Genomic DNA, 11,169 nt, shown 5'->3' on the forward strand with positions numbered 1-11,169 from the left:
TGCAGGGGCTGTCTGCGCCGGATTGCCTCCCTCCCCTTCCTGCCCCTGCCCAGCTCGGTGGGGAACCAGGAGGATACTTGACACCAGCTGGATTTTCTTTTTTTCATGGAAACATTTGATAAGGTAGATTAAAGATAGATTTTAGGATGGTTGTGGTTGCATAACAAATTAATATTTCTTTGTGTCAGGATATTGTAAGACTATATTTTTTATGAAATATTTTTTCTCTGAACATATATGGGGTGTTCTGGAGGGCACAGAGTTTAGATTCAGCCACAGCTCACCTTTTCTATGTTGACATATAAAAATATTAATTTAGTAATTATGTATATTCTTCTTGTTTATGTTGTGAAGATGGTAATCACTAGTGACTTTTCAGTGACTGTAACATTGCAATCAGAGACACTACCATTAAGCAGGAAATGAATCTGTGGGAGAAAGGGCCCATTTCTTTGGGGAGGGGCATCTTTTTTTTCCCTGAAGAGTAGAGGGAAAAAAAGCGATGAAACCATGAGTGCATCCAAAAGTGCTCATGCACAAGAAATTCTTACTGTGGTGTAGGGTGGCTTAAGCGCTTAAATATTTAGAATAGCTTTAATATGCTTAACATACTGCCAAGTTGACGCTCATGAAAGAACCTGAAGCTGTTTAAGCTCTTAGGGCTGTTTATGGGTGTATAGGAGGCAGGCACTCACTTGAGAGCCAGATCTGTTTCGCCTGTTCCAAGTGGCACAGGACATGCACATGTTCTCACATCTTCAGCCTTTATTATAGGTGAGATGAGAGGACACAGAGATCCTCTCGTGTCCTGCCATTTATGCTTCCCTCCCTGCGGTGGTCACCCACCAACTCCACTGTGATTCTTCAGCCTATGGGAGAAGTGAGTGATTTTAAACTTCTCTTTACATGTGCATCACTGGCTTTCTTTTGTAATCTTAATCATGCTGTTTGCTCTAAGAGGGACAGTGTGATAATTAGCAAAGAGAAAGATTATATCAGTCCCCTTGAACAATTATGTCAATCCCCTGAATATCATGTATGCTATCAGAGACAAACAAGGGTGTAATAATCATTATAAATGAGTCCATAAGAGCTGATTGCTTTTCCTAGCATCACAAAAGATAGCCTCTTGTTGCATGTAGGAGCTACACTGACAATTATTTGGGGGCTTCTATCATCTCATATGATGGGACCACTGGATTAAAGATATTTTTTTTTTTTCCCCCCTGTGTGTAGTTGATTGCCCTAGTTCTGGCTGTGGATTTTGTAACCATGGAGTTAAGATCAGAAGGATCATTGTGTATGATACAGGCTGTAAAACCTTACCCGGGGATTCCTGCATAGCTGCTGGTGGAGCCAGAGCAGCTGTGGAGCCCTACACAGGCCCATATGTAAGGCAGTATCCTGGGGAAGCTGCCCCAGTGAAAGCTCTGGGAGGTTTGGAGCCTGGCCCAGGACTAAGAGCATCCGGAGAATGCACACAGGACAGAGCACACAGCAGCGCAGCAAGCCCCTGCTAGGGCAGGGCAGCTCTCCTCCTTGGCCAGGCCTTCTTCATGCCACGTATGAGGGTGGAATGGAGCACAGTGGAGTTTTCTGTATCTCTCCGTTGACTTTAGGGGGGCCTCACCCAACTGGCTCACGCTGTGCTCTGAACTTGTAGGTGGATGAAATTGTGAGATATGTTCCTCCCATTGCTCCCTTTTAAATAGTTCGTATGTTCTTTGAAGCACTATTGTCTCTTTCTTGCTGTTTTGTGTTCAGGGTCTAGCCCAGCTGACCAAAACCTTTGTTAAAGCATGACAAAAATAAAGTTGAATTGCGATCTTATTACAGATAATCCATATTTTGATATAGCTTCTCTGCTACTGGAAAATTAACAATGAATAAACGTCCTTTCCTAATAAAGCTTGGAGAAAAATCTGAACCAGTTATAAAGACCAGAGACCTTGTGCACACAATTCCCCTCCTGTTTACACCAGCAGGTATTTGTTTGCAGTGTGCAAACTGCAGTTTTGGAAGTGCAGACTGTTGCAGACTCTGTGGAATTGCAACACTTCCACAGAGCTGGACGTCTTTTGTAATTCAAGAAATCTCAATGTCTGTGAATATCCCTGCTATTGTCTACCATAAATATAGTGCCCTATATAAAAATAATATTTTTTTTTTTAGAAATAAAATTCCTCTCCCAATTAAAATGCTGGTTTACTATTGCTGAGCGTACATCCTATTGACTGGGAACTTGCCTGTCCTGTTTGGTATCTGAATGCAACATATTTCTTAGAACACTGATTACACAAGAAGGATAAGAGTGACTCAAATATGAAACATCATTCTTTTCAGATAAGATCTAGAGATGAGTTGCTTTAATGTGCAAAGTAAATATTTGGGTGACATGTGGCACATAGCTTAAAACGAAGCAGAAACCACTTATATGCGATGGTTTCCAAATGAAAAATGATCTCTAATATGAAAAATTATACATAGGCTTTTTCTAGTAATTTGCCTATTAAAGTAAAATGTAGAAAAGAGAACCAGCCACATGCCATGCAGGAATCTGAAAAAACACTGCATGTTCTGCATGTGCATGTTCTTCAGTGCAATCTGATCTGAAACCCCAGCCTGCTACAGCTGGACTGTGTGCCTAGCCATAGTGGGGACCATCACTTAGTTTTGTTAGTAGCACAAAAGTAATGATTTTCCTTTCTTTTTTTTTTTTCCTTTTAATATAACAGTTCTAAAAGCTCTGAGCCTGGTGTTAGAAAGATGGTTGTAGCATTCACACAGTCTTACTCATTTACAATGTGAGGAAGAAAAAGCTTAGCAGTTTAATTCAAAGTTACTCACTGAATCATAGGAAAATTAGTGAACATTTGCCTTGGATTGCAAGGAATACCTTTATGAAAAATGTTTTATTGTTTTCTTTTTTATTTTGGATGTTGAAAATCATATTTTTGAAACAGTATATGGAAAAAGTCAGTGAGAATGTTTCAAGATTGATGGAGAAGTTAAAGTATGGTGTTAATTTTTGCTCTTTTTGACCAATTTGGCTGTTATTGGTTTTTAAGGGGAGACTGCCCTGTTAGCTGAGAAGTCAAGTCCTCACATTCACAACGAATTCTACTTTCGTGCTAATACATCCCTGCTACCAACAGTAATATTTGTGCTTCCAACCTGGCACCACACAGTTTGGCTTGGACAAGGCAGGCAAGGCTCCAGGAAGTCAGCTGGGACCTGCAAGATTACTGCTGAGCTCTTCATGCTTTGGAGTAATGGACCGCAGCATGAAACACTACAACAGAGAAATCCTGCTATAAGAATGAAATTGCATCTACTGGTTATTATCACACCTTAACAACTGCTAGAGCCAGAACCACGAAGCAGGAGACTCAGACTGAAAAAAATACAGAATTGAGAAATTTCGTGCAGAGAGGACAAAGCCCATTGTGCTGGCATGACCGTGGTGCTACACCAGTGATTATACAATTGGGCGGTGTTTGGCATGTCCAAGAGTTTTAAAATTTTCTGCTTGAATTAATGGGCTTTCTGACCTTTCTAGACAATGGGAATCAACAGGATTTCCATCTACGTGATGCATATGACAAAACCACCTTATAGATCATCATATTGATCTCAGAAGGAAGAGGACTGGACCATTAGCCCTCGGGGTCATTTTGGAAAGTTTGTTATCAACAGCCAAGTAATTAACTTCAATGGTAAGGGCTGAGATGCTAGAAGGAGCTGATCACTAGAGCTGGCTTGCAAGCCAGAGATGTTTCTGATGTAAGAGAGAGTGTGTGCTCAGATGACTGAATTATTGTCTAATTACAAACTTTGGTGCAGTCAGAAGAATAATTTCAGTATTTCAGTTGTCCCTAGAACTCTACTTTGTTTTAATTATAAAAGTGGGCTATATGGAAAGGAGATTGAACATAGTTTAAATAGGCCAAAAAGATCTGTTCCTTTGCAAAGGAACAGATATTGCCTGTGCTGACTTTGCAAAGACGAGTTGCGAGTGCAATCAAAATATTTTAGAGGTCGCTTCCCCCCCAGGGGACCCTGCCATACACAAAAAGGTCAATGCACACCTCTCTGCTACCACAAGGGAAAAGGACATGAAAGGCACAAAGACGCAGAATCCCATTGCCTCCTACCTCTCATGAAGAGGGGCTGGAGGTCCCTGCAGCCAGGAGGAGTCTGAGGGTAAGGGAGGTGCTGCAGGGTCCAGTGCCTGCCTGGGGGAGGCTCCCAGAGGCTCTTGAGGCCCCTATCAACTGGGACAGTCATTAACCTTAGGCCCAGTGTGGGGCGCTGCACTAACAAATGCACCCTTCTGTTAATTTTGAGCATACATATCTTATAAGCATATGAGGATTTCTTTTTTCTTTTTCTTTTTTTTTTTTAGGACCTGTGTTTCATAAGTTTAGTTTTAGGTAGTCCTGTGAGGAGCAGGGCATTGGATTTGGTGATCCTTATGGGTCCCTTCCAACTTGAGGTATTTTATGATTCTATGACACTAACGGTTTCAGCTTCTGGAAGCAAACAAAATGATCTGAAACTGATTTTTTTTTTTTCTTTCCAAGAGAAGACTATAACTTTAAATCTTGAACTCCTGGATCTTCCTTCAATTTCTTCACTTGAAAGAAGCGGTATGTTAGAGCATTGTATCTAAAAGAGAAAAGATGGAGAGAGCGCAGCATAGCTGCTATTAGTTGTGGTTGGTTTATGGCTGAACTACTAACATCAAAGGTACAAATCCTGATCAGTTAACTCGTGGAAATGCTAAGCATTCTTGAAATTCCTATGCTGAGATTTTCTTGGAAGATTACTTCAACTGCTCAGTAAGTAGAGAATGACATCGTATAAGAGAACATATATTCCCTTTTTACGCTAGATGATCGCACCTTTTTTTAGCCCTTTCTCTTGATTGAACTTCCAGAGCACTTAAAAATCTGCCAGAAAAGAGGTTCCACTTAGGGAGAACAGCATTCCCTGTACCTCTGTACTTGGCAGGAAGGACAAAACAGCTTTTCTGTGTGGCTGGTGTGTTGATGAAGATGATGTTGGTCAAAGAGTAATTTATGCAAGTTACCTGTGAAGTATGCGACTGTAGTTATATGAGAATGTGACAATAATATGTAGAAAACGAAGTCATAAAGGTCAAAAACTAAAATACGGATTAATGATACATTAATTAGTAGAATCAGTATTGTATTAAAATGGAAAAGTCAGAGTGAAATCGTACAGATACCAAAGCACTTGCAGTATAGGACATGGATTCAAAACCAGCAAAACCCCGTATTGACTTTCATCGGGGCTCAGCTCACCCTGCAGCTGGGCTACTGGATGCTGCCACCTGCAGTCTGCGTTGGTCCAGATCTGATTCAGTGACTGACAAAACAAATACAAATCTGTCAGGTCTCTCTCACTTTTAGAAGCCTCAGCTTTAAATGTATTCATATTTGCTGTCCTTAAATATCTGCTTCTAAGTTATTTTACAGAATAATTTAAAAAATTACAGAATTACAAAACCAAACAAACAAAACTAAAAAACCAAAATAAAACACAAAAACCCAGAGCCATCTACTCAGATCTTTTACCATCCATTCCATCAAAAATGTAAGAAGAAACAGTATTGCCTATTAATGGTCACTCACAAATAGTATTTAATCCAGTATCTCGTCTTGCTATGTGTTACATGAGGACTGCCATTTAAAAGCTATGAATCCTTTCCATTGCTGACTTCAAAATAGGCCATTCAAAGATCTGTGTAGGGACAGGATGAGGGATTTTTTTTCTGTAGCTGAAGTTGGGACTAGGACCTACAGTCCTCCATAATCCTGTTCCTTATAATTTAGGTACCTTTAACGTTATTTTTGGACTTGTTCCCAGAGCCCTCTCACATCTGAATGACCCTATTGTTGAGCCTTGAGCAGCAGCTGAGGTATCAAGTCCTTACTAATTAAAATGATCCCATCTACTTTATATGCAGTGCTTTTCTTGATGGAAACAAAAGGCGCGATAGGTCACTGTAGAGGAAGTTCGAGTCCTCTGCCTGAAACAATTCCCTGAAACTGTTGTCCAGCAACGTTCAAACGTTTATCAGTCTGTATCTGGAACTATGCCAAGAGGGACTTGCAGAGAGTTAAAGGTGTGCAAAAGTAGTACAGGAGATCAGAGAGGGAATTATCCTGAAACAAGCTGTAAGTAGGATGGTTGTTAAGGTACTTACTGCACTGTAGAACTTGCTTCATGCTCTCCTGTCAGGCGGTGAAAACATGTCCTTACGTTGGTGTGTGTCCCTTCTGAGTTTACAAGTCATTTGTGCTTAGTGGAGTAGTTTTAAAGACGTTTTCTGCTATTTTGGGTTTTAATCCTATTTAACTGCTGAAATTCTACCCTTTTTAATGCCGTCCTTATTCTGCAGGCACTGTGACATGAAAAAGCAGTCACATACCCTGGAGAGGTTGCTAGTTGTGATCACTGTGGTCAAGTGAAAACCAGACTGTTCCACTTTCTTTTTTGGTATGAAGAGACAAGTATTCTGCCCGTGCATAGTGTACCATCATTGGTACCTAGCTGGCTGGGCTACCATGTCATTCACTTGGACAGTAAACTGTTCTGGCTTACTGAGAGAGCCATTAAACATCCCTTTCTTTGGTGATAGTAAAATAATTGAAAACCACCACTCAAAGACCAGAAATTATACACCCTTAAGAACTGACCAGGCTAGTTAGTCCAATAAGTGCAGGAACTGGGAATTGTCCTGGCTGTCTCTGTGTGTGTGTGCATTCATATAGAAAGAAAAAGAGAAGACAAAAAATAAGCCAAAGAAAGAGTCATTGTGCTCTGAACTCCTTGTTTTTTTCCTGGAAGATCCTTCAAATGTTGACCCCAGCAGAGGGAGATAATGCCAGCATAGCACAACCAAAACTAATTGGTTTGCATGAGTGTTGTTAGGAGGCAGTACCAGAGAGATGAAGATGTCTTTGTGCCAGCATAGGGTATCTCGAGCACAGGCTGAGTATTCCAGCTATGCAGTTTAGCTTAGTTTTGAAGTCTCTGAAGCTCTGTAATGCCATTTTTAATTTTTAAGTGTTTTCAGTTATGTTAGGCTGAAAAAAGAAGATACAGGGAACTGCTTCAGCGTGAAACTCTGACGTGAGTCAGCTGCAGCAAGTTGTGCTATGCCGGAGGTTGAAGCTGTTACTCAGTTAGGAGTGATTTGCATTGAAGCAGAGTCCTGAGAAGGGCTCCTTGGCTTTGAGTCACCGCTGAGCAGCCCAGTCCCACTCCCAACACCTGTCTTCGGTCCTCTTCTCATCCCTCGTCAGGAAAAAAGGAAATGCTATGTGATGGTCCCAGTATGCACACACCTGCCTCCTACTTTAACTGGGAAGTAGGTACTAAATCATCACTTCAATGTATTTTTACTTAAAGATCATTCCAGAGAGCAGTGTTTTCTATGCAGAAAATTAATTAAGAATGTTTCTGCTGCCTTGCGTCTCTGGGCAAATAACCATTGTGAGCAGAGAGAAGTGGCAAAATCTGTCCCTGGTAAAAGAGGTTTGTAATTTGTTTGCCTTTCATCAAAGACAACATGCTACTGACATGAGCAGTCCTTCCTTCAAGGACTGAAATCATGAGCACTCAGTCACAGTGCTGTTGCTGTGACACGGTAGCACCAGGCACGTCATTATTACCACAGCACAGCCAGCCTCGTTCATTCCCAGATCTTTCCTGTCTTTTACTAGGCACTGTTTTTAGGAGGATTTCACTGCTGTACATGAGGTGCTCTATTTACTTCTCGGATATTTCTGACAGACAAGACGCCCAGTGATTATGTACTGGAGCATCAAAAGACACACTGGTGCTCCTAACCAAATGGTCTCACTTTTGGAGCATAAGGAATTCGCACAAGTGACAGATCAGAGAGCAGGTTAATTTGAACACAGCATGCTTCTCTCAAGTAGCCCTGCTTGGAGAGGGAGTGTTTCTTCTCAAAAAATAATAATTAAGCAAGAGTAAGGTAGATTATGTACCTCTGGAAATGCTTTGCACTGCTCTGTCTCTCATTAACTCTTGCAAAAATACTGGTCAGAGCAATGTATTATAACGCATCTGTTTCCTGGTGCCTCTATCAATTAGGAACGTAACAAAGACATTATGCAAGAAATTAAAAGATAGTAAAATCTTTCATTGCTGAACCTAGTCTTTTTCCTTGACCCATTTGTCCCTGGCATCCAATTCATTTTATTTCTCAGGAAACAATCAAATTAATGATTAATAGAACAGCCAGTGGCATTGTTGTGAAATACATAGTTTTTTCTGCAGAGCAAATAAAAGTATTTCTCTTGCTCCACTGTTGAGTGCAGCTCTCACTGGCTTATGGTAAAATGGCTAATAGTTTCCTGTAGCAGTCAGACAGGCCAGGGAGTTGAGAAGCTCAGAAATACTACTTTTTTTTCTCCCCCCCTCCCCCCCATCTGTTAGCTGTGACACTTTCCCATCAGCCCTTGCAACCTGTCTCTGGATTTTGTAACAGCATTAATCAGCAGAATCGACAAAAACCAAATTACATGACTGACAGCAGAGAAAGACCCAGATGTTACCTCATCAATGCTTTTGCATGGGCTGATCAGCCACATTCTGCCTGATCTTGTCAGCTTGCTGCTCTGCTCTTAAACAGTGTTCTTGCATTGGGGCAGAATGTGGGGCTTTGCTAGGGTAAAGCATAGTGGGAGGGCAGGAAGGGAGAAGGAGACTGAGAAAATGAAGAGTAGCTTTACAGATCCAAAGAACCTACTGCCAGACCTCCCTTTTTACAGTTTAGGAAGGTACTTCTGGGTGTTTCAATAGTTCTGTGAGGGAGGAGACACCCGAGCGATCCAGAGTTGGAGAGTTCAGATTTGGATCTTCCGTCTCATTCTCTCATAAGACGAGACTGTAATGAGGTCTGTTGGAAGGAGGTGTGTTCGTAGCATATGTCTATCTCTGGAACATGCCTTTTGGAGAGGAAGTAGTGAAACTAAACCAGCACATACTCAAACGCACTCACAAGTGTGAAAAATTATATCCTTCCCAGTTAATCTGGAAGGATAGTTTATCAGTACCCTGTCCTGCTGGCATCTGAGAGCAAAAGTCACTTTCAGGACAAAGCCAGGAAATGTTGATTTAGGCCTTCTACATGTACTCCTGACAAAGTCACTCACCATGACCGTAAAAACAAGGCTGATGCAGAAGGAAAATGCAAAGGTGGGTTTCTACATTTCTGGGAACCCTGTACCACCACCCTGTCCCCCTTCTGAGCCAGCTTGGTGTGCCAGCTAGTAGTAGTACAGCCTTTCCAGCTTAAATTTGGAACATAATTTAAAATCTTTTCAAGTATTTTTGAGTAATGTCATTGTACTGTGATTTAGAGTCTGCAGCATCTAATCCTGTCCATTGCTTAAACTTAAAAAGGGTTTTAAGGTGTAGAGGTGCAGCATCCTAATCACTGAGGATTGGCTTGTGTCTAGAACAGACTACACCCAAAGACAAAGCTAAAAGCAAAAGGCAATTTCTAACGATGATATGCAGTAGATAATGTGTTTAGCCTTAATTGTGTTTACTGTAAGTGAAGCCCTTGAGGGAAAGCCAATATAAGCAGTTTCTCAGTCAAGAATGGAGCCACAAGATAGGCGTGTTGTTTAAACAAAATTCACTGTCTGCTAGTGAGCTTTTAAATCTTTTAGAAGGCAGGAGCATGGTGTGTGATAGTTGCAGAATAAACGTTACGGTGGTGCTGACTACAAAAGGCCTGACAATAGGGCACAGCATAGGCAGAAATGGAGAAATCCTGGCCTGGCAGCTTCACAGTTCTTGTGACTGGGAGATCACTGAGGTCTTGGCCCTCAGACAGTGAATTTGCACTAACTGACAATATCTTAATTTTCTGGGTTACCTTAAGAAATAGTCCATAGTATCCCAAATATTCCATACTCCAATATCCCAAATTAAGAAATAGTCCATAGTATCTCTGCAGACCACAGACTGAAGAACACTGGTATAGACTAGACTTACATAGCAACATGAGAAGCCCAAAAATAATACCAAGGTTGCTCCAGTGCAAGACTAGCCATGTAGTTAATTAAAAAGAGAAAAGGAGAGAGAGGAAACATCAAAGCTGTGAAGCTGCCTTGTCAAAGGGACATTACTCCTGTGCTCTCTCCTTTTGCTCCACAGAAAACACACTGATTCTTTTACTCTCTGTGCCAGACAACTGGCTGCCCTCAGATCTTCTGCTCGAGAGACAGCACAGTACTTAAAGAGCAGAGAAATGTGTGTAGTTTGAGAAGACGGAAAAACTGCATCAGTCTGTGGCCTGGGACACGAGGAGAGGGAGTCTTGTATGTTCAGCATGGCTGTTCCTCAGATAATGAGCTGTGAGCTGGCCGATTCAAACCCTTCTGCTATTTAAGCTGAAAGATCTTCCTTCTGGGTTCTCCCACGTGATGGTCTGAAAACCTGGGATACAGACTGAATATCTTTACCAAATTAAGGAAAATTAGGAGAGTGAATGCTGCAGCCCACAACCATGCCGTGTTTCTGTTGATTCCTAGTTTTAAAGAACAGGTGTTGCTGGGGTATCTAAACGTTGTCAAGTTTAAATATCTTTATTTGCAAGTCAGTTTTGTCAGCACATTTTCCTTTGTTACGAAAGCACCTGAGTAAATAATTGTGACCTTGAAAATGTAATTAATATCTGGTTTGTTTGTTTTTTTTCTTTTTGACATGAATAGATTGTGAATAACTTCAAACAAGAGTGAGATCTGAGACTGGACAATTTCTTCAAAAGAATAACTGAGTCTGTAAGTCATCACTGAACAATCTGGTACCTGGCAACAGAGTGGTAAGGCCGAAGGACTGTTTTTTCAATTGCATGGCCAAAGTGAAAAACTGAAAACAATTTCACTCTGAGTCAGCTCAAAACAAAACATGAACTGAATTGAAAAATATAGATTGCACCAAATGGAACATTGTATTTGGCATAAAGCATCTGTGCCATGATGCAGGATTTAAGACATTCACAAACTAATAATAATAATTAAACTAAGCTGTCTAAACCTATTACTGAGGTGGTATTGCCAGAGGCTGTTGAGTGACAGCGTTGGTGGAATTGCAGCAGAT

At 41.1% G+C, this 11,169-nt stretch overlaps 1 long non-coding RNA gene across 1 annotated transcript in view; it reads left to right on the forward strand.

Annotated features, from left to right (window-relative positions):
* Nucleotides 1–10,872, forward strand: part of LOC140659052 (uncharacterized) — a 28,618-nt gene extending 17,746 nt beyond the window's left edge. Inside the window, exon 3 of the long non-coding RNA XR_012044971.1 lies at nucleotides 10,782–10,872. This is a non-coding gene — a long non-coding RNA (uncharacterized lncRNA). The remainder of the gene's footprint in view (nucleotides 1–10,781) is intronic.
* Nucleotides 10,873–11,169: the final 297 nt, after the last annotated feature.

Source organism: Ciconia boyciana, chromosome 13 (genome assembly GCF_034638445.1).
Source record: "Ciconia boyciana chromosome 13, ASM3463844v1, whole genome shotgun sequence".
Taxonomy (NCBI): domain Eukaryota; kingdom Metazoa; phylum Chordata; class Aves; order Ciconiiformes; family Ciconiidae; genus Ciconia; species Ciconia boyciana.